Genomic DNA, 24,759 nt, shown 5'->3' on the forward strand with positions numbered 1-24,759 from the left:
TTCTAAATATGTCTATGAGTTTTGGTGGGTTTTCAACGCATGAAGTTCAAGTATATGAACTCTGTCAGCTTTTGTAATTGAAGCACTCCCTTGATGGCCTCTGTTCAAGCCTTCTCAATGTTAAAATCTTCTGAATGGGTACATTCTTCCACTCTCCAAATGGAGGAAGATGCTGCGAGGGCAATCTGAACCTACCTGGTTATCAGTAACCAAGCTACCTTTCATCACTGCTATTTAACACCTTTTATCAAAGACATATTGACAGTTAATAATAGATAATCTACAGAATAACTATTGAAACCAATAAGGGATGGTAAAGCTTCCAGGTAGGAAGCTGTTACCACCCCTAAAGCTGAAGGGCAAGAAGATGGAGCAGTTTTATTAGAATTCTGTGAGAGCTAGAATCTGAGCAGTGGAAGCAGAAAGATTATGTAGTGGATTGAGGGTTAGACATAGAGACTTCAAGAATTAATTACTCTTTCTACATCCATTAGGTTTATAAAAGTGAAAGAGAAGCAATAATTACAATAAGAAAAATATGTTTTTAATCAACCTTCGAGCTGTCAAATTGTTCAGTGTGATATGCAATTTGGTCACTAATAATATCTTCAACATTTTCTTCTAGAATAAATTTCTCCCTAGTCCTATTAGTATTTCATTTGTTTGTACATCAAAAACTTGTGTTATTGCAAGAATTTTTTTTTTTTAATTATGGACATCTTGATTTCATCTTAAGTGTTTCATTCATAGCCTTTATGGATTTTTGGAAAATATAACATTAAATATGAATCTTTTCAGAAACAATTGAAGAACAAGCTTGGTTTTAAAACTATACATGCTCACTCCACAGAAGGCCAAGACCTTTGTTCTGTTCACCGAAGGGTCTTGTACCTAACTCAGTACCTGGTACATATTGTTGTTTTTGTTATTGCTATTTTAGCTGCTGTCAAGTTAGCCCCCGATTCACAGTGACCCTGCGTACAATGGGAGCAGACCCTTGTGATCCTTAGGGTTTTCATTGGCTAGTTTTTTAGAAGTAGATTGTTAGACCTTTCTTCCTAGTTTGTCTTAGTCTGGAAGCTATGGTGAAACCTGTTCAGCATTACAGCAACATATGAGCCTTCAGTGACAAACGAGTAGCGGCTACACTTGAGGTTCATTGGCTGGGAATTGAACCTGAGTCTTCTGCATGAAAACGTCCTGGAAATGGACATCGTGCTTGGTAGAGGGTCAGCAAAAAAAAAAAAAAAAAAAGGAAGAAGATCTTTGATGAGATGGATTGACACGGTGGCTGCAACAAGGGGCTCAAACATAGCAACAATTATCAGAATGGCACAGGACCAGGGAAGTGTTTCACTCTGTTATAGATAGGGTTGCTATGAGTCGGAACCAACTCAACAGCACCTAACAACAACAGCTCCTGCATGGAAGGTGAGAATTCTGCCACTGAGTTACCACTGCCCCCTTACCTGGCATATACCCAAAACCACAAAAGGTATTAAATAAATATTTGTTGGATGAAATCTATATATCTATTTTTTTGCTGTCTACATTTCTGTGGTAGCACGTACTGATTCCATTTTTCTCTTCTTAATTCAGATGCTTCTCTAAAACCAGATAAGAGTTTGCTGCTTACTGCCTATTGCTCAGGTGCCTCGTAGTCACTATCTGTGCCACTGTCTAACTTCAGGACCAACTTAGAATCATGGCGCTCCCTACCCATGTTGATTTTCTCTCTTCCATACAGTGGATTGCTGAGTCATCATTTCCTGTTCCATAGTATGATTCTTACATGTTCTTCCCAACTCCCATCAACTCTAAACTCTTTACCACAAAGCTCAATTAATTGGTTTTTGTACAAATGAAGCTTCTTTTACATTGAGCTCTCACTTTCCATGCAAACTCTAAATTATTTTTTATAACTTCCAAACTTATTTTATAACCCCTCAATTTTGACTCCATCCTGAAATGACTAAAAAAAAAAAAAAATCATAAATTCCTAAACTTTACCTTCAAAATATTTGAGTAGTCACTTATATAAAGATATGTTGCATTAAATCCATGAATATGGTTAAGCTAGTCCTCGGTAAACAGAATAGATTTAGAAGGAGACCAAATAAGCCTTATTTAAATTAAAACAAAAAGAAAGACAAAAAGCCTAACTGAAAAGAAGACACAGCTTATATGAAAATACAGAAGAACTGCACTACATATGGTTTCACAGGGTTTTTTGTTTGCTTTCTTTTGGTTTTATTCCTAGAATTAATTAATAATGAGTTTCAAATGGCCTGAGTCTTTAATGAACAAAAGTTATCAACAATTAGCAAGTAAATATCATACTCATGAACATAAGTCTTCCAATAAAGAAGGACACTATTTGAAAAATAAACTCATTTAAAGAGTTAACTCATGCAATTTGAATTGCCTCTTAGTTCTCTTTCATTTATCAGAAACAGATGAATGTTACTTTTGATCCAAAAACAACTAATTTGTTTTTTAAAGTTTCAATATTGGGGCCCACTGAAAACATTTGCAAGGCAGGGAGTAAGAGTATACATGAAGGCCCCAGCCTTCATCCGCATGTCCCTCTCTTGCCATACTAAGTCCCATCAGCACAATCGGAAGTTTTGCCTATGCATGGGGACCACCAGCCACACTTGAGGCCTGTCCGCCTCTCTCCACCCCATCTTCCGCCAGAAGACACGCTGGAAGAGGCCTATATAGGATCAGGAAGCAAGATGGGGCCTTTAGAGCAAGGAATTTCTGGGTCCCTGGTACCCATAGTATGGTCTGTGGAAGACTTGGGCTCCAGCTGGCACCTCCCATTAGGGAGGGATGTGGCCAGAGGAGAGCCAGAGAGAAGTGTGGAAAGAATAGAGCACAAGGCAGCCTCCTGGTTGTCCTAGGTCTAAGTAGGAAATCAACTCCATTTCATGAAACTGTTTCATGTAAAGAGTCAAAACACTGCAAAAACCTACATTTGGTAGCATTCCAGTATCTCGGGAATTTTTTTGAGATGTAGTGAGTATAATAGCCCTTGTTTCAACACAGCTGTGTTTCCTCCCAGTCCTAGCGTTTCTTTTTGTTCTGTTGGCCACCCAGAAGAGCAATGAAGCAATATGAATTAATGAAGAACACTTATTTTACTTACATGACAATGACCTCAGCAGAAGAAGATATAATAGCTCTGCAGTAGCCAAGCAAATCCCAATCTCACAGGCTCACAACAATCCCTCCATTTAAAACTTAGTTCGCTCTTTTGTGATTTTTTTTTTTTTTTTACAAACTCCCCCCCAAAGTGGGCTTAACAAGTGCATGACCATTTTTCCCTTAATAGTTTTCTTTATTTTCTTGCAGATTTTTGGATTAGGATGCCAAGAGCATGAAAAGGTGACCTACAATCTAGGTAACCAGCAGTGATGACTGTGAAGTTTGGTCTCAGCTGAACCCTCTGCTCCACTTGGATTTCTGAGTTTGGTTCACCTCAATTTGGTGATCTTCAAAATGTAAGCACTCTATAGCCTGCTTTTCTTTGTTTCGATCCCTTTGTCTTTTCTTTAATAAAATAGATTTCTTTTCTGATCAATACCACCCAATAATATCACAATTCTTGACACCATGTTGTTTCTATCTTGCTGGACCTAAGTGATTTCAAGTTCTACGGAGGCTTCTCTGGCTCAAGGCAAGCTTGTAGCTCTCTAATTGCACCCCCAGGGTTAGGATTTCAATGAAAAGCCCATTAGCCTCCCATGATGGGTCCTGAACTCATATTTGAAAAAGTAAGCAAAAGACCCCATACCTCCTTTTCAGTCTCCTGCAGAGGGCAAGGGGGTGATCTATCTTTATGTACTTATTACCCATACAACTACACATCTATTTATTATCTAATTTTCATATCACGAACACTGTACAGGTGATTCTGAACCAACGATTTGGTTATTAACCAAGCAAATTTATCACTCTTCTTTTCCAGTTCAGTTAGGGACTATTACATAAATAAAAGATAAAAAAGTTACCAGAAAGCACGTGAAGTTATGAAAAATGGCCACCCAAGCTGATCACAGATTTTAAGAAAGCCCAGCCAACACAACCTGACCAAGGCAAAGTCATAGAAGCTTCATAGACACATCCAAACTCCCTGAGGGAATGAGTTACTGGGGTGAGGGCTGGGAGACACAGTCTCAGTGACATCTAGCTCAACTGGCATAACATAGTTTATAAAGAAAATGTTCTGTGTCCTACTTTGGTGAGTAGCACCTGGGGTTTTAAAAGCTTGTGAGCGGCCATCTAAGATACATCCACTGGTCCCAGCTCGTCTGGACCAAAGGAGAATGAAGAAAACCAAAGACACAAGGGAAAGATTAGTCCAAAGGACTAACGGGCTACAATTACCACAGATTCCACCTGACTGAGTCCAGAACAGCTACATGATGCCCAGCTAACACTACCTACTGTTCTGACAGGGATCACAATAGATCTTATTTCTTATTCAGGTTATTTGCTTCCTCTCCTGCTTCCCTTTTGTCAGTTTGGCCAATGGTTTATCAATTTTGTCGAGTCTTTCAAAAAACCAGCTTTTGGTCTTGTTAATTCTTTCAATTGTTTTTCTGTTTTCTATTTCATTTAGTTCTGCTCTAATTTTTATTATTTGTTTTTTCCTGGTGACCGAGGGTTTCTTTCATTGCGCTCTTTCTATTTGTTCAAGTTGTAGGGATAATTCTTTGATTTTGGCCCTTTCTTCTTTTTGGATGTGTGCATTTATTGATATAAATTGGCCTCTGAGCACCGCTTTTGCTGTGTCCCAAAGGTTCTGATAGAAAGTGTTTTCATTCTCATTGGATTCTCTGAATTTCCTTATTCCATCCTTAATGTCTTCTACAATACAGTCTTTTTTGAGCAGGGTATTGTTCAGTTTCCAAGTGTTTGATTTCTTTTCCCGTTCTTGATTTCCACTTTTATGGCCTTATGGTCAGGGAAGATGCTTTGTAATATTTCAATGTTTTGGATTCTGCTAAGGCTTGCTTTATGACCTAATATGTGGTCTTTTCTAGAGAATGTTCCATGTGCACTAGAAAAGAAACTATACTTGGTTGCTGTTGGGTGGAGTGTTCTGTATATGTCTATGAGGTCATGTTGGTTGATTGTGGCATTTAGAGCTTCCGTGTCTTTATTGAGCTTCTTTCTGGATGTCCTGTCCTTCATCGAAAGTGGTGTGTTGAAGTCTCCTACTATTATTGTGGAGCTGTCTATCTCACTTTTCAATACTGATAGAGTTTGTTTTATGTATCTTGCAGTCCTGTCATTGGGTGCATAAAGATTTAATATGGTTATATCTTGGTATATTGTCCCTTTAATCATGATATAGTGTCCTTCCTTATCATTTCTGATGGATTTAACTTTAAAGTTTATTTTGTCAGAAATTAATATTGCCACTCCTGCTCTTTTTTGACTGTTGTTTGCTTGATATATTTTTTTCCATCCTTTGAGTTTTAGTTTGTTTGTGTCTCTAAGTCTAAGGTGTGTCTCTTATAGGCAGCATATAGACAGATCTTGTTTTTAATCCATTCTGCCACTCTCTGTCTCTTTATTGGTGCATTATGCCATTTACATTCAGCGTAATTATGGATAGGTATGAATTTAGTGCTATCATTTTGATGTCTTTTTTTGTGTGCTGTTGACTGTTTCTTTTTCCCACTTGATTTTATGTGCTGAGTAGATTTTCTTTATATATAGTCCTTTCCTCACATTTGTTGTTGATTTTGTTTCTGCTGAGTCTGTATTTTTTTCTTGTATTTTCTTTTGATGAGTAGGATAGTTTGTCTCCTTTGTGGTTACCTTACTATTTACCCCTATTTTTCTAAATTTAAACCTAACTTTTACTTCTTTGTATCGCCTCATCTTCCTCTCCATGTGGAAGGTGTATGATTACATTTCTTAGTCCCTCTTTATTGTTTTAATGTTGTCTTCTTTTATATATTAACATTGCTGTTACCTTGTTTTGAGCTTCTTCTTCTTTTTTTTTTAATCTTGCTTTGTTTTTTTGATTTCCCTGTCTGGGTTGACTTCTGATTGCTCTGCCCAGTGTTCTAGCCTTGGGTTGATACCTGATATTATTGATTTCCTAACCAAAGAACTCCCTTTAGTATTTCTTATAGCTTTGGTTTGGTTTTCATGAATTCCCTAAACTTCTGTTTATCTGGAAATGTCCTAATTTCACCTTTATATTTAAGAGACAGTTTTGCTGGATATATGATTCTTGGCTGGCAATTTTTTCCTTCGGTATTTTAAATAAGTCATCCCATTGCCTTCTCACCTGCATAGTTTCTGCCGAGTAGTCTGAGCTTATTCTTATTGGCTCTCCTTTGTAGGTGACTTCTCATTTAACCCTAGCTGCTCTTAAAATTCTTTATCTTTGGTTTTGGCAAGTTTGATTATAACATGTCTTGGTGACTTTCTTTTAATAGCTACCTTATATGGAGTTCGATGAGCACCTTGGAGGGATATCTTCTCATTTTTCACGATATCAGGGACGTTTTCTGCCAAAAAATCTTCAACAATTCTCTCTGTATTTTCTGTTATCCCTCCCTGCTCTGGTACTCCAATCACTCAGAAGTCCTAGACCCTTTTAACTCAGTACTGAAGTCACTCCTGAAGTTCATCCTTCAGCCAAAGATTAGACAGGCTTATAAAACAAGCAATAACACACGTAATTCAGCCAAGTATACAAGACTAAATGGGTGCACCAGCCCAACAGCAAGGATGAGAAGGCAGGAAGGGAGAGGAAAACTGGATGAATGGAAATGGAGAACCTGAGGTCAAGAACCAGAAAGTGTTGACACATTGCGGGGTTGGCAACCAATGTCACAAAACAATTTGTGTATTATTTGTTTAATGAGAAACTAATTTGCTCCCTAAACTTTCACCTAGAGCACAATTAAAAAAAAAAAAACCCAGAAAGATTTATTTCCTATTTATCATTATTGTTTGTCTTGTATTTAAAAAAAAAAGCTTAAAAAATACATTTGAGCTCTATTCCAAAGAGAAAATGATTAACAACTATAGTTTTCCGACAATTCTAAGAGTTTTAAGTATGTAATTTTGTTCAGCAAGCTACTTCTGAATTACCTGAGTTGAGAAAACAGCAAAATTTAAAAAAAATTACTCAGTCCTTGCTGATTTTCTAATATAACTTATCTATTCATTTACAGTCATCTTTTACACACAGTAAAAGTTTGCTTCTAACACCAAATACCTGTTACCATAGCAATGCTTGTCTTTCCTCCATGAATGTGTACATTGACTTGATTCCTGCCTTTTGTTAGGCTGCTTTCCTAGACACTTTTCCTCATGGAAATCTATAATAAGTCACCGTTCTTTGTGGCGGTGCTTAAATCTTAACGTTTAATGATTCTTAAATCTGAAAAAGCAATGCACCTTTGCCATGCTGTTTATTTCATGGAGTTTTTGTGTATCACCTGAAAATAATATACACTTCCCCAAAGTAATTTAGCAGTTGAAAGAAATCAGATTGATCACAGATAAGCCTGGATAAGAAGAGTTCTTTAATATACTAATACTGTAATTTTTTTATACTGTATTACATTACACTACTCTGCACTATACTAATGTATATGATACTAATACATTCCAAAACTTTAGAATACAGTGTACTGTGATAGATAGCTTCATGGACAAAAAGATAGAGCCAGCTATTTCCCACAGTAAATTTTGTATTGCAGTTAGATCTGGGATACAAAAGTTGTTTTGTCATTCAAGACTTCCTCTCCTTCCCCACATCTACATTCACTAACTCACAGTTTTTTCCAAGTCCATAGATTCCCTTCCTATTTTCAACTTCTTTTAGGGGTCAGCGCTTATCTGTGAGACCCTTGCTCAGAATCACACAACAGTGGTTATACAGTGGTAAGTAGTGTTTTTTTTTTTTTTTATCACACAGCTCTACCCTATTTTGTAATATTGACTCCTCTGGAATTCTTTAAAACACTATCAAATCTGCAATATTTTTGAATGTTTACTGAGTTCGGAGCTCGCTTTCACAGATATATATATATATATATATATATATATATATATATATATATATATGTATATGTATATATATATGAAAGCCTTGTTCCCTGCCTCAGTAATTTACTTGAGGCTATATTCTACATGGAAACCCTGCTGGTGTAGCGGTTAAATGCTATGGCTGCTAACCAAGAGGTCAGGAGTTTGAATCCACCAGGCACTCCTTGGAAACTCTATGGGGCAGTTCTACTCTGTCCTATAGGGTCTCTATGAGTTGGAATCGACTCGAAGGCATTGGGTTTGGTTTTTGGGTTTTCTGGATATTCTACGTGGAGCCTTGGTGGCACGGTGGTTAAGAGCTCAGCTGCTAACCAAAAGGTTGGCAGTTCAAATTCACCAGCCACTCCTTGGAAACACTATGGCACAGTTCTACTCTGTTCTATAGGGTAGGTATCAGTAGGAATTGACTCAATGGCAATGGGTTTTTATATTCTACATGGGGACATAAACAATGGAAGAATTAAGTAACTCCACAAGGCAACAACCAAAGAAACGTGGCAAGGCAGTGCATGATTAATTGCTTCAACAAGGGGTATAGACAATAAGGTTCATGGAAAACAGGAGGCTAATCATTCAACAATTCTGAGTTATAGGATTATTCCCCCACTTAAACAGGAAACCTGTGTCTCGGCCTAAAGAATTTATCACATTCATTCCAAGTGATAGGGCTTCTCTACGCATATGTGATTCTCTACTATTATAAGACCTTGAGTACATAGAACCCACCAACATTTGCTAAAATTGCTCATTGACTTTAATTTTAACACCCTTTCCCCCCTCATAACCACCTTCCAATATGATATCTAAGTTTACTCTTACATCTGTAACACATTTACCCAATAAAAATTATTTCATTCCACCCAGCACTGTGCTAACTCTTGGGATACCATAATGAGATCACTGGTGACTCTATTTAAGTAAATATGGGTTGTGGCCTATGAAACAAAAAAGTAAAGGCAGATAGAGGCTCTTCAAACAAAAGCTGAGCTGTAGTGCAACGGCTTATCTTCATGTAATGTGGCTGGAGTTTTTAGAGAAATACACCTCTGATAGAACCATCAAACTGCATATTCATATGTCCATTTTTTTCTATCCTAAATTAAAAAAAAAAAACATCTGGATTCAAGGCAGAGAACCCTTTATTATAAAAATAGTGGCATTAATTTACATGAATATAAACAACTTCTTAACATACAAACTAGGCAAACAAAAAAAAAATTTATGTGCAACAGAACAAGGCAATAATTAGCTGCATTGTTATTTATGTCTTTGTAAAGATATAATTATTTATCCACATGTATACAGTGATATAGTTCCATCTTCTGCTGAACAAATTTGAAAGTATAAAAATAACACACTAAATAATCTTTAACCAATCTGAAGACAAGAGAGAAAAGCACATGTCTGGCAAACCCTCTGTTAATTGAGGTATATTTCTAGCCTCGCCTGTGAGTTTCTGTTACAGTTCAAAACACCACAAAAGAAATGTTAGTTTACTTTTCAGCATGGCTCTGTCAAAACAATGAAGAAATCATATCATTCAGCTTTGCAAAATCTAGAAATATAAATAAAACAAGATGCAGTTATGCAGTCTTGGGCATTGTGTTTTCATTACACTTTCAATGCTTCCCTTAACTTGTGAAATATTTTGTCAGTTTGGAGGAGAAATGAAAAAAAACTTAAAAAATTTTATCATGTCTAAAGAATTCAGATCTAACTTTAACCCCCCAAGATGCTGTTATTTCATACTTCCGTGGGTCTTTGAAGCAATATGAAACAAAATGTTTATTAACCTGTTAGTTAAAATCCAAATTTAATTTTTTTTTCCTGATGTGCAGAACTAACCAGATGTTCTAACTTCATATCAGAATAGCTGTACTTATTTGATAAGGCACTAGAAAAGAAGCTAATTTGATTTTTGTATCTTGGGGGTAGAAGGAGGAAGCTGAGTGATGTTCTCTTTGTCTTTGTTACTACGGCAGGGCATAAGCTTTGTCTAATTTTCAAGCAAACCTTGTGTTTCCTCTCAACCCACCAAGGACCTATGCCACTAATGTAATTTTACAATTCAATTTTACATCTGTTCTTTTCTTATCAATATGTATTATCCTTCCCCAAATTTCTTATCCATTATTGGCAAAAAGATTTCCTGAACAAAAGAGAAAACCAAAAATTTCAGGTATCCTTGTTATTGAGGGAGGGGTAAGTGGAAGGTGGGTAGCCAAAAAAACCCAAACCCAGTGCTGTCAAGTCGATTCCGACTCATAGCAACCCTATAGGATAGAGTAGAACTGCCCCATAGAGTTTCCAAAGAGCACCTGGCGGATTTGAACTGCTGACCCTTTGGTTTGCAGCCGTAGCACTTAACCACTATGCCAGGAGGGTCTCTGGAAGGTGGGTAGGAAAGAAATACAGAGCAGGTTAGTCCTCCTCTCCACACAAGAATAACAAGCATAATTTTACTTTTTCCATAAAGTGTTTTGCAAAGCAAGAGATCTTGCACAAATAATCAGATGGCAGCTTGGTGCTAATTTAACTACATCTCCCGACCATGTCCTGGCCTTTTGGTACCAGTTAACTAACCAGAAGTTGATATAAAGCTACCACAGCTAATCATGCAATCCTTGTGCCTTTATACAATCACTGGCTGTGTAATATGCATTAAATTAGGGAAAAAATCAATATCAACTGAGAAGGGCCTGCTGTAATCCACTGAAAACACTGTGTGCTAAGGAGGTGCCGCAGAGGCAATCTCAAATAGGGAAGTACAGCACTCGGACAAGTTGTACAGCCCAAAATTCACACGGGAAACCAATTAAAAAAATCATAAACCCATAGTTTTAATTTCAGAAACTTCAACCAGCATGAGACAAAATAAATCAATACGGCAGGAAAGCAACATGACGGTGGTCTGTCTTTCACTCTCTCGGCTTCTGTATTGTAATATCCACTCAATTGACATGCAGTGATACAAAGTCGTGTGACAGTCACAGTAAAGGATCAAAACAGCAGCCGCGAACCCACATCTGTCTGGATGGAAAATGCAAAAACTCAGTAGTTTTACAGAAAATCATATTAAAAAGGCAAACTTCGTCTTCTCAGAAAAGGAAGAATATAACTGGACTAAAGCAACTGGTTGTCACCAAGTCAATTCTGACTCATAATAACCCTGTAGGACAGAGCAGAACTGCCCCCATAGGGTTTCCAAGGAGCACCTGGTGGATTCAAACTGCTGACCTTTTGATTAGCAGCTGAAGTCTTAACCGCTACACCACCAGGGTTTGCGAACCATTGTAAGAATGGCACAGGACCAGGCAGTGTTTCGCTCTGTTGTGCATAGGGTTGCTGTGAGTCGTAACCAACTCGATGGCACCTAACAACAACAAAGCACTGGTATGTTTTTCAGAATAAGCTACCTTTTTGGAAATAAGAAATATTTTGCACTGACCAGTCACCTCCATTTTGTAGAAATAAAAAAGCAGAGAGTTACACAGAAATGACAAGAGTATTAAGATCTGGTATGTGTTATGACAAGTGGACAAGTGGAAAAATAGTTTATCTGAGCATTTAGGATAAATAAGTAAATCACTCTAAACTGCAAATATAATTTGCCTCTTCATCTCTGAATAGCAAGGAAAATGTGTTTTTTCCCCACATTCCGGCTGCTTTGTAAACATTAATTAATTAATCCCAATAATACCCTTGCAAATGTGAATAGGAATTTTCTTTCTGTTCTACAAATGAGAAAACGATAATACTAATTATGCACATTTATAGAACTCTTTTTCCCTCAGGGGTTCAGAGTGCTTTATGATTTTGAAATTACTAAACAGATATTAATCATTACAACACCTCTGTGAGGTTTGTAAAGCTACCATTACAAGTAAGATTGGAAATGTAAAAATGAGAAAGCAATTTCATTATTTATTTTTATTCTTCTTAAAACATTCCTATATAACAGAATCATCCAGGTTGGGTGATCACAACTATGGCAATAATGAGTTAATATTTCAGAAATATGAAGATGTTATAGTTTTTTTTTTCTTTAAAGACACCAAAAATATGTCCTCAAATTACATCCTAGAATTTTTTAATCAACAGGAAGGAAACAAAGAAGAGGCAATCTGAAGTTAAGGAGAACAGGAATGAATAGGTATTTATTCGTTTGACAAATGTCTATTGAGTTCTGATGATGGACCAGTCATTATTCTAGGCCCATGAAATATAAAAATAAACAAAACATGAGCTTACATTGTAGAGGAGGAGAAGGGCAGCAAAAAAGCAGAGAAACAATAATTTTAGTTGTAAAACGAATTTCCAGGGAAAAAATAATCCAGGTAAGAAGGCAAAGAGTAGGGTACCGACATGTGCAAAGGATGAAAGAGGAATTTAACACAGAGTTCAAGGCCAAAAACCAAGAGGTGAGAATGAGAAAATGTTCTATTAGTACAGACTAAGATAACATATCTGAGGTGCTTAGCAGATAGTAAAGGAGCCCTGGTGGCACAACGGCTAAGCACTTGGCTGATAACTGTTGGCGGTTCGAAACCACCAGCTGTTCTGTGGGAGAAAAAACCTGGTGATCTACTTGCATAAAGATTACAACCTAGGACACCCTGTGGGACAGCGGTACTCTGTCAGAATTGATTCGACGGCACCCAGGAACAACAACACATAAAAACCACGCCGAACCTGTTGCTGTGAAGTGGATTTTGATTCATAGTGACCCTACAGAACCCAGTAGAACTGCCCCACCTAGAGTTTCCAAGGAGTGCTTGGTAGATTAGAACTGCTGACCCTTTGATTAGCAGTCAGAGCACTTAACCACTATGCCACCAAGGTTTCCCCTTTAATATAGCTTTTGTGGTTTTGTTTGTTTGTTTTTTCCTTTGAGAACTACTTCAACAGCCTAAGCTTTTAATTAGCGTATACTGTGGGTTTAGTTAATATCTAGTGAGGCAAACTGTTCCTTTTATCCAGAGAAGTACTCTAAAATTAACACAGTGTTTTTCACCCTTGCCTGCACATCAGAATCACCTGAGAAGCATTTTGTTTTGTTTTGTTTTTTCAAATGCAGATGCCCTGGAAGCCTTCCAATCCTACTGAAACTAACAGCCTATGGCTAGGACTGGGAGTCTGTGCTGTCACTCCCGCGGACTTCAACAACAGACTCCTCTAGTCACGTCAGGACACACAATCTCCAATGATTGCAAGGCCAGACAAATAACGTATATGTGCCCAAATAAAGTGGATTAAGAAGCAAACAGGAGAGTTGCAGCCCTCACTAAACCAAACCAAACCCAAACCAGTTGCCGTCAAGTCGATTCCAACTCACAGCAACCCTACAGGGCAGAGTACAACTGCCCCATAGAGTTTCCAAGAAGTGCCTTGTGGATTCAAACTGCCGACCTCTTGGTTAGTAGCCGTAGCACTTAACCACTACGCCACCAGGGTTTCCCTCACTAAGGTATTCTATATATATATATATATAAGTCCCAGAGGATTAAAGAAACAGTTCTACGGGTTGAATTGAGACTACAGTTTGGAAGTTTGCTACCACTGCAGCATTCACACTATTTGATTGCACCAAGTACAATGAACCCTAATCTCAGTGATGAAGCTCAGTGACGATGGCTGGGGTTGGCTAGGATTTAGCCAGTTCTTCTGTGCACAGTGCAATATCCTTGTACTCTGGGACAGCATCCATTGGGCTCCCTGTGCCAAGAAGTAATATTCATCTTAATCAGTTAAGTACTTTTGTAAAGGAAATTCAGAGAAGCCTGAAGGGGACAAACCAGGAAGTGGAAGACTCTGATAATATCTTCATTCAATAAACTCTGATGATATCTTCGTCCAGCTGAGGCCCTCAATTGAGAAATCATGCAAACAATATTTTCCATTCTACACTTAAACATGGGAGTTTCAAAAGCCACAAATATTTAAAATAATGCAAATTAAAAAAAGCATATGAATGGAAAAGTAAAGTGCCGACTCAATGAGTCAGTATCGCAAAATTTTTTGGCCATCTGTATATTCAGATTATTGTTACATGCAAATACAATGTGGCTGTAATCTAAGAAATAGAGTAAAACCAGCTAAAAGATTCAAGAACCTTCACCTTAAAAATGAAAGAATGCATGCACTTCATTGACTAATTTAGCTTCATTATTGCTCCATTTGGTGAGTAGTTCACATAAAATTATTATACACGCATTTAGTGTATCTAAATATAAACATATGTACACATACATATACTCAGAGATTTCTATAACAATTTTCATCACCTATAAAGTCCCTGGGTGGCACAAACAGTTTGCATTGGACTACTAACCTAAAGGTTGGCAGTTTGAACTTACTTAGTGGTACCACAGAAGAAAGGCCTGGCAATTTGCTTCAGTTAAGATTAGAGTCAAGGAAACTATGAAGCAGTTCTAGTCTGTAACATATTAGGTTACCATGAGTCATGAGTCAGAATCGACTCAACAGCAGGGAGTTTTTTGTTTGTTTTTGGTGCCATTTGTGTCAATGCAAATATTGGAATTATTTTTGCACATTACATAACTGTGTAAAAGTCAGCCTGTTGTAAATGTACCACTGAAAATTAGGGTCACTAGTTTATTTAAAAAAAAAAAACAACAAAAAAAAACACTACTTTCGGATTAGTTCTTTTTCTGCCTTCTGACTACTTGAACCATATTTCACTCGAAGATCACCCTTGATTGAAGTGTAACCTTGTACACTGAGGGACAACGTTATTCTCTGGATCATCTATTTGCTACTTACACCCTGTTTTTTATCCAGTACTCTAACAGCTTGAATAAGAGTAAACTATTAGCAGTGAACTGGAAGCAGCAGGCAACAGTAAAAAATAACGGGTGTCCATTTTTACAGTTCCCTACAAAGTGAAAAGACTCAAGTACCTTATTTTTTACTCAAATAACACCCACCTTCTGCATTTGTTTACCAGCCAAGCCCCTCCCCCCTGCAAGATAATGAAGTATTTTCATAAGGGCGCTATGCTAATTTTTTTTTTTTTAACAGAACATATGGAAGAGGATTGGCATGGCAGTGCTTACGAGGGTGCCTCACGTGAGGAGGATGCAGCCAGCAAACAGACGCAGAAGGCAAGCATTATTCGCATAAAAATACGGTATATCTCAAGTTTTAATGACACTGGAAAAAGGAAACAGTGACCCTGATCTGTCTCCTAGGGCATAAAAACCTTGTATTAAGTAATAAATGAACACACAGGGTATTCTTTTATATTTCCATCAATAAAGGAGAACATTCCCTCCCCAACCCGCACAGACCTGCAAAGTTACTGCATGCTAGAGTTTGGCGTGTGCTGCCCTCCTTAGCAGAGACCTTACCTGTTTCTCCAGCCCAAGTCCCCATTATTCCTCTGCACAAATCATGATCGCAGCCAGGATGCTCAATATCACCCTCCAATAATTTGACAAGTCTCAACAACTTGACAGTTGTCTATGCAACTATTTTACTTATTTTATTATCTTGTCCTAGGCAGTTTGTTTCCTTTTATATGAAATGAATTGCATCCGTCCTTTATGGCCCACTTCAAATCTGCTCCTTATATTTATACAGCCTTCTAAGATCATCCCCCAAAAGACGTAGTTTACTCTCTCCACTGAAACCTGTTCAGCATCATAGCAACACACAATTCTACCCATGAAGTGCACTGGCTGGAAATCAAACCCAGGTCTCTGGGATGGAAGAGGAGAATTCTACCACTGAACTACCATTGCCCATAAACCAGTTTTCCTCAGATCGATTCTGACTCATGGTAACCTCATATGTGTCAGAGTAGAACTATGCCCCACAGAGTTTTCAAGGGCTGATTTTTTTTTCTTTCTTTTTTTTTGATTGTACTTTAGATGAAGGTTTACAGAACAAACTAGTTTCTCATTAAACAGTTAATACACATATTGTTTTATGACATTGGTTAACTACCCCATGACATGTCAACACACTCCCTTCTCAACCTTGGGTTCCCTATTACCAACTTTCTATTCCCCTCCCGCCTTTGGGTCCTTGCCCCTGGGTTGGTGCGCACCTTTAGCCATGGGCATGTTCAATCTTTGGCTGAAGGGTGAACCTCAGGAATGGCGTCATTACTGAGCTAAAAGGGTGTCCAGGGACCATACTCTCAGGGTTTCTCCAGTCTCTGTCAGGCCAGCAAGTCTGGTCTTTCTTTTTGAGTTAGAATTTTGTTTTACATTTTTCCCCAGCTCTGTCTGGGACCCTCTGTTGTGATCCCTGTCAGAGAAGTCAATGGTGGTAACTGGGCACCATCTAGTTGTACTGGACTCAGTCTGGTGAAGGCCATGGTAGATGTGGTCCATTAGTCCTTTGGACTAACCTTTCCCTTTTATCTTTAGTTTTCTTCATTCTTCCTTGCTCCCGAAAGAGTAGGACCAGTAGAATATCCTAGATGGCTGCTCACAGACTTTTTTAAGACCCCAAAGGCTACTCATTGTCTATATTGTTTTGCCTTTTACAGAATGTCATGTGTAAGTTTTTCAGATTGGCTTCTTTCACTTAGCAATATGCATTTAAGGCTCCTCCGTGTCTTTTCATAACTTGGTAGCTCGTTTCTTTATATTGCTGAATAACACTACATGTATGGATGTACCACAGTTTGTTTATGCATTCACATAGTGAAGGACATCTTGATCACTGCCAAGTTTTGGCAATTATGAATAACGCTGCTATATACATTTGTGTGCCAGTTTTTGTGTGGACATGGGTTTTCATCTCATTTGGAAAAATGTCTAGGAGTTCGATTGCTGGATCATATGGGAAGGCTACGTTTAGCTGTGTAAGAAACTGCCAGACTGTCTTCCAAAGTGACTGTACCGTTTTGCAAACTCACCAGCAAGGAGTGAGAGTTCCTGTTGCTCCACATCCTCATCAGCATTTGGTGTTGTCAGTGTTTTGGATTTTAGCCATTCTAATAGGTGTGTTGTTGTTGTTGTGTGCCATTGAGTCAATTCTGACTCATAGTGACTCTATAGGACAGAGCAGAACTGCCTCCATATGGTTTCCAAGCAGATTGCCACATCTTTCTCCCATGGAGCCACTGGTGGGCTCAAACTGCCGACCTTTTCATTAGCAACCAAGTGCTTAATCGTTGTGCCACTAGGGCTCCTTAATAGGTGTGTGGCTGTATCCTTATTGTTGTTTCAATTTGCAATTCCCTAATGAAAAGTGATGTTGCGCATCCTTCCATACACTTACTTGCCAACTGTATATCTTATTTGGTAATGTATCTGCTCACAGCTTCTGCTTATTTTGTAGCTGGGTTGTTTGTTTCCTTATCGGTAAGTTTAAAGAGTTCTTTGTATATTTTGGATGAAGTCCTGTATCAGATTTGAGTTTTGCAAATATTCTCTCCCAATCTGTGGCTTGTCTAACAGTGTCTTTCCCATAGAAGACAATTTTAATTTTTAATGAAGTTCAACTTATCAATGTTCTTCTTTTATGATGAATTCATGCTTTTGGTTTTAATCTGAAAGAAGTATTGCCAAACCCAAAGTCACCTAGATTCCTTCTATGTTATCTTCTAGAAGCTAGATAACTTTGTGTCTTACGTTTAGGTCTACGGCTTATTTTGAGTTTATTTTTTATGAAAGATGTAATCTCTGTGTCTAGATTCATTTTTTTCCCCCACATGTGATTTCCAGGTGTTCAAGCACCCTTTGTTAAAAAGACTGTCCTTTCTTAATTGAATATCTTATGCTATTTCGTCAAAGATGAGTTGACTATATTTTTGTGGGTTTATTTCTGGACACTATTTTGCTCCATTAATCTATTTGTCTATTCTTTTGCCAATATCACACTGTCTTGACCACTGTAGCATTATAGGAAGTCTTGAAGTTGAATAGTGTCAGTCCTCCCAACTTTGTTTTTCTTCAGTATTATGTTGGATATTCTGGGTCCTTTGACTTTCCATACAAACTTTAGAATCAGTTTGCCAGTATCCTAAAATAACTTCCTTGGAATTTGATTGTGATTTCATCTAATCTATAGGTCAAGTTAAGAAGCCCTGGTGGTGCAACTGTTAAGCACTCGGCTGCTATATCCTTGTGGTACAACTGTTAAGTACGCAGCTGTTAGCACAAACGTTGGCAGTTCAAAACCACCCAGTGTCTCCACAGGACACAGACCTGGTGATCTTCTCCTGTAAAGATTAACCAGTTGCTATCGAGTCAATTGCAACTCATAGTGACCCTATAAGACAGACCGTATAGGCTGTAGGAAACCCTGGTGGCATAGTGGTTAAGTGCTATGGCTGCTAATCAAAAGGCTGACAGTTTGAATCTACCAGGTGCTCCTTGGTAACTCTCTGGGGCAGCATAGGGTCGCTATGAGTCGGAACAGAGTCAACGGAAAGGAGTTTATAGGATGTAATCTTTACAGAAGCAGACTGCCACATCTTTCTTCCAGGGAGTGACTGGTGAGTACAAACAGCTCACCTTTCACTTAACAGCCAAGTGCTTAACTACTGAGCCACCAGGGCTCCTGTAAAGATTACCAAAACTCAAAATCAAACCCATTGCCGACAAGTGGACTCTGACTTATAGTGACCCTAGAGCATAGAGAACCCTCTGGGGCAGCTCTACTCTGTCACATGGGGTCCCACTGCAAGTTGAAAATCACCTTAACAACGCCCAACAACCCAACATAAATCAAGCTGGAAATAGGAGCCCTGGTGGCACAACGGTTAAACACTCGGCTGCTAACCAAAAGGTTGGCTCTGCTCTGTGAGAGACAGATGTGGCAGACTGCTTCTGTGAAAATTACAGCCTTGGAAACCCTGTGGGGCCTTTTGCCCTACAGGGTGGTTATGAGTCAGAATCGACTTGAAAAAACAAGTTTTATTCATGAACATGGACTATTTCTTCATTTATTTAAACTTCTTTGATTCTTTTATCAGAGTTTTATAGCTATCCTCATAAGACCATTTTACATGATTTACACCTAATTATTTCTTTTTTTGGGTGGTTAACTAGATGGCACTGGGTTTTTTTGTTTGTTTGTTTAACTAAATGGTGTTGTGTTTTTAATTTCAAGGTCCATTTGTTCATTGCTGGCATATAAGAAAACAATTAACTTTTGCATATTAACTTTATCTTGCAACCTTGCTGTAATTTTTTATTAGTTTCAGGAGTTTTTTTTGTCAATAAATTGGAATTTTCTACATAGACAGTAATATATCTGTGAGCAAGGACAGTTTTATTTCTTCCTTCCAAATTTGTATAGCTTTTATTTCCTTTCCTTGCCTATTTGCATTAGCTAGGACTTTGTGTGTTGTGTGAGGACTTACAGTAAAATGTTGAATACAAGTGGTGAGAAGGCGTATCTTTGTCTTGTTCCTTATCTTAGGAGAAAATCATCTAGCTCCTCACTAATAACTATCTTAACTAGATTTTTTATAGATGATGTCTTTATCAAGTTGAAGAATTTCCCTCTATTCCTAATTTGATGTTTTTTGTTTTTTTTTTTTAAATCATGAATGTGTGTTAGATTTTGTCAAATGCTTTTTCTGTATCTATTGATATGGTCATATTATTTTCCTTCTTCGGCCTATTGATCTGATGAATGACATTAATTGATTTGTGATTGTTAAACCAACCCTGCATACTTGGGATAAATCCCACTTAGTTGTGGTATATAATTATTTTTTATACATTTTTAGATTTGATTTGCTAATATTTTGTTTAGGATTTCTTCAACTATGTTCTTGAGAGATACTTGTCAGTAGTTTTCCTTCCTAGTAATGCCTTCATCTGCTTTCAATATTAAGGTAATACTACCTCTAGAATGAGTTAGGAAGGTTGCCTCTTCTACTTTTTGGAAGAGTTTGAGAAGGATTGATATTCTTTTTTAAATTTGGCAAAATTCACCAGTGAAACCATCTGGGCCTGGTGCTTTCTGGTTTGGAAGGTTATCAGTTGTTGATTCAACTTCTTTATTAGATATATAAATCTACCCAGATTTTCTATTTCTCCTTGTGTGGGTTTTGGTAGGTTGTATCTTTCAAAGAATTGGTCTATTTTATCTAAGTTATTAAATCTGTGGGCATAGAGTTGTTCACAGTATTTATTTTCCTTTCTATATCCATGAGGTAAGTTGTAATGGTCCCTGAATGAGGCTCATAGCACACTGACAGTCCTCATCCAGTGGCTGTGGCGTATGGCCAAGTTAGGTAACAGGCTTTAAAGATTTACATCTTTGTTAATGCTGCAGCTCCACAGCTTTGAGAGACACTTTTTATTGAAATCTTCATATGAATAATGTTGAGCCATATGCTTCATCCAGTTCCCAGGTGCCCAAAACCTTTCTTAATTTCACAGACCTCATTGTCAACTGGGAAAACTAATCTATACTACCTCAGCTAATTTAATGTGTATTTCAGAGTGAGAAGATCCTTGCAAGGAGGTAAGACAGTGATTTCTCGGCTGATGTCCAAGGTATTAAGGAGAATACCACTGTATTCTCTTCCTTGAAAATATTACAATTGTTGGCAAATTCATATAATCACTCTATTTATTATTACTGTGATTGAAATTAAGGTGTGAAGTAATAACCTTTAATTAATTAATTCCACATGATGTATGACTTGCCACTGTTTTCAATGCTTTGTCCCAAAGGAATTTTAAGGAGGAAAAATGCTTTCTCTATGATCACACAGTGTGCTATGCACTCTGAAGATGAATTATGTCCTTAAGTATGTATATTATGTGCAAACAACTATGTAGGTTTATCGTGTATTACAAGCAGTGCAGTTCTTCATAACTGTGAATCAATGGAATGTCTTAATTTTATCACACTGCCACCATGATTCATAAAAAGAATACTAAGATTCATCACAGAAATGAGAAAAGTCTCCACCTTCAATCCTTCTCAGATTTTTGTTTTGTTTCATTTTGTTTCACCCCTTAGGTGAAACAGGAAGGGGCTAGAGTTGGGTATTTCCCTTCCCCAATATTAAGGACTAGAAGGGGTCTGGAGTTTGATAATTTTCTTCTTTCACAGCTAGAGGAGCTGAAGTTAGATATTTCTTTACTCCACATTGGTTAAAAAAAAAAAAACAAAAAACACTGCCTTCGAGTTGATTCCAATACATAGCGACCTTATAGGAAAGAGTAGAACTGTCCCATAGGGTTTCCAAGGAGTGCCTGGTGGATTTGAACTGCCAACTTTTTTGGTTAGCAGCCATAGCTCCTAACCACTAGGCCAACAGGGTTTCTCTATATTGGTTTAGACTCTGGCAAAGTACTTTCACTTAGGGTCAGGCCACTGTTTAGGAGGATATAGAGCGTTATTTTAAAATGGTTAATTTTCCTCTTCCCTTGTCAGAAGCATAAGGGTGTTTTTATCCAGGCTTCACAGTGATGGGACTTCTAGAGGTAAAACTCACAAAACTATGCCCCTTACCTAATTCTGGGCCTCCAAGCCATGGTATCTAAATTCTCTGAAGGATCTAAGAAGGTGTGTTTATTTTCAGCTTTTAAAATTTTTTTCTTGTTGTGATCACGGGAGAGATGACTTCCAAGCTCTTCAGCACTGGATTGGGTCTCTATCAACTTTTCACAAAAAAACTGATGGTGAAGACTTTGGAGCCACAAGGAAAGAGGTATGATAATGTGTATATGTTTCTACATGTGGAAAGGAGAAGCTCAAATTGCAAAAACAGGATGATCGACCAAGCTCCATGTTGAAAAGAGCAAGTTCTTTAGAGTTGATATATCATTTGCTTTATTATTCATTCTTTTAACTTTCAGTCATTCAGGAAATCAGACCTCACATCAAGACAGAAAGAATAAAGCCCAGTGCAGCAATTCAACAGCTATGTTATTGGAAGATACGTAACATTGCTCAGGTCTACATTAGATATCATTAGATACATTTGACTTTTATCTTCAGAAAATGTACTTTTGTTTTTCTACTTCTGACAGTAAATAATCTTTTGAGCAAAGATTGCAGGAAGGCCCCTGTAAACTCCAGAAACCTTGATGATTTGCAACCAGTTCAAAAGTATCTTGCATAAAAATGATTACAATTAGGTCTCAAGTGTAAATCTATCTTTCCAATATTTTCAAACTTTTGAATAATTTTAAGGACTTGAAACCCAGCTTTACTTAATGATTTCCAGAATTTTCTTGTGTCAGAACAGAGAAAAAGTTGTATCATATTTTTTATACCCTAGCAATATTTTCATTAAAATAAAGTATGAAATACATATTTACGTTTTACAAAATATTCTGCTATTGTATATTTCACAATGAGAAGTTCCTCACAGGAGGTAAGACGGTGATTTCTGGGCTGGTGTCCAAGGTATCGAGGAGGATACTGCTGTATTCTCTTCCTTGAAAATACTATGATTGTTGGCAAATTCATATAATCACTCTACTTATTATAACTGTGATTGAAATTAAGGTGTGTGAAGTAATAATCATTAGTTAATTAATTCCACATTATGTATGACTTTCCACTATTTTCAAACGTGTTTCCATAGCTTTTGCCCCAAAAGAATTTTAAGGAGGAAAAATGCTTTCTCTATGATCGTACAGTGTGCCGTGCACTCTGAAGATGAATTATGTCCTTAAATATGTATATTATGTGCAAACAATAATGCAAGTTTATCACATATTGCAAGCAGTGGAGTTCTTCATAACTGTGATTCAATGGAATATCTTAATTTTATCACACTGCCACCATGATTCGTAAAAAATATACAAAGATCCATCACAGAAATGAGAAAAATCTCTTCCATCTTCAATAAGTAAAACCAAAAGCAATATGTGCCTAGAGATTAGATCATCTATCAGTTACAATGCATCATTACAGGTTCCCAAACTATGAATATGTAGTTTTCTGAATGGCAAATTTCATGGCTGAGGGAGTGCAGATGAGTTTCCCAGCTCACAATGAGGTCTGTGAAATTTGGAAAGGTTTTGGGCACCTGGGGACTGGATGAAGCATATGGCTCAATATTATTCACATGAAGATTTCAATAAAAAGTATCTCTGGAAGCTGTGGAGCTGCAGCATTAACAAAGGTGTAAGTCTTTAAAACCTATTACCTAACATGGCCACACACTACCGGTTGAGGATTGTCAGTGCGCTGTGAGCTGTAGGCATGGCAAAGGATGACGGTTTCTCTATCTGGTGATAACTCTGAGTATCATTACTCTGATCGTATACCCTTTGGGAAGTCACCCAATGGCCTCAGGCCAATTTTCATATCTACTTTGTCATACCTGGAACTTCACAGTGTAGAGTTGCAAGTGAGCAAGTTACGAGCTGTGTTCCAAAGTCGTTATGTCCCAAAGTGGGTATGTTCTTTTAATGTGCTTCAAAGAAGAAAGACTTCAGGTTGAAATAAGAATATTTATCTTGCTTGGCTGAGCCTGTCAATCAAAAGCATTTATAGAGCTCCCACTGTGTGTGAAGGATCTTATTTGAAGAGAATAAACTCAACTCACAAAGGAAGGAGGCGAGGGCCTCTGACCTCAAAGAGCTACTGTGGGAGAGAAGACAACCAATGAATATACAAGTGTGGCATATTTTTAATTCACCATCCTAGGGATTCACTTCTAGATAACTGAAACACTTTTTTAAACAGACACTTATTTTAGCCATAGTAGCCAAGAAGATGTGACCTCTTTAAGAAAGGACATGCTGCCTACCTGCAAGGAGTGTAATTCTAATAGCCTCTAGCTGTTAGCTTTGTGTGATACCATCCTCAGCTTTCTAGCTGAGGTCACAATATTCTCAGGGCAGCCCCTGGCCAATGACTCTGAGTAAGGCAATGGTACAAGGCCCTGGACACTTCCTCGTAACGGGGGAACTCTTCAGTGGGCAATCTTTGCTCTGGGGACACTATTGGGAGAACTGCATGGAGGTCTAATAATGCTCCTATCCATTCTGCTTCTGCTCTTTTCCTTTCACAGGTATTACTCACAAATAAGGAATCCCTGGGTGGTGCGAACAGTTAACACAGCTGCTAACCAAAAAGTGGGAGGTTAGAATTCCCCCAGAGGCAGGATGCAAAGAATGTGTAGCAATCTACTTCTAAAAAATCTGCCGTTGAAAACCCTATGGACCATAGCTCTACTCTGGCACACATCGGGTATCTGCGAATCGGAGTTGACTCGTTTGTTACTGGTTACTAACCAATAAACCTTTTGCATGTCTATCTCCAACTGTAAGTTTGCTTCAGGGAGAATCCAACTTGCAACAAAGAGCTTTCAAAATTTATTTGTAATATTATTTGGTGATAAAAATGAAGTAATGATACATGCCAGAGCATTCTTGGTCCTTGAAAACATTATGCTAACTGAAAGTAGCCAGTCACAAAAGATTACATATTGTATGATTCAGTTTTTAGGAAATGTCCAGAACAAGCCTGTCTACAGAGGCAAAAAGGGGCTGGGGAGGGGTGGGAAGTAACTGCTAATAGGGTTCTTTTTGGGGTGACAAGAATGAAAATTAGGTTGTGGTGCTGCTTGGCCAACTTTGTAAATATAATGATAGCTGCTGAACTGTATAGTTTAAATGTACTGAATTGTAAATGGGTGAATTTTGTGGTCCATGAATTATTTCAATAAAGCTGTTAAAGCATTTATTTAGTTATGTACCTTCTGGG

At 37.8% G+C, this 24,759-nt stretch overlaps 1 protein-coding gene across 18 annotated transcripts in view; it reads right to left on the reverse strand.

Moving 5' to 3' along the window:
• Positions 1 to 24,759, reverse strand: part of NAALADL2 (N-acetylated alpha-linked acidic dipeptidase like 2) — a 1,621,055-nt gene that overhangs the window by 1,212,327 nt on the left and 383,969 nt on the right. The gene's annotated exons all lie outside the window — the stretch shown is intronic.

Source organism: Elephas maximus, chromosome 23 (genome assembly GCF_024166365.1).
Source record: "Elephas maximus indicus isolate mEleMax1 chromosome 23, mEleMax1 primary haplotype, whole genome shotgun sequence".
NCBI lineage: Eukaryota > Metazoa > Chordata > Mammalia > Proboscidea > Elephantidae > Elephas > Elephas maximus.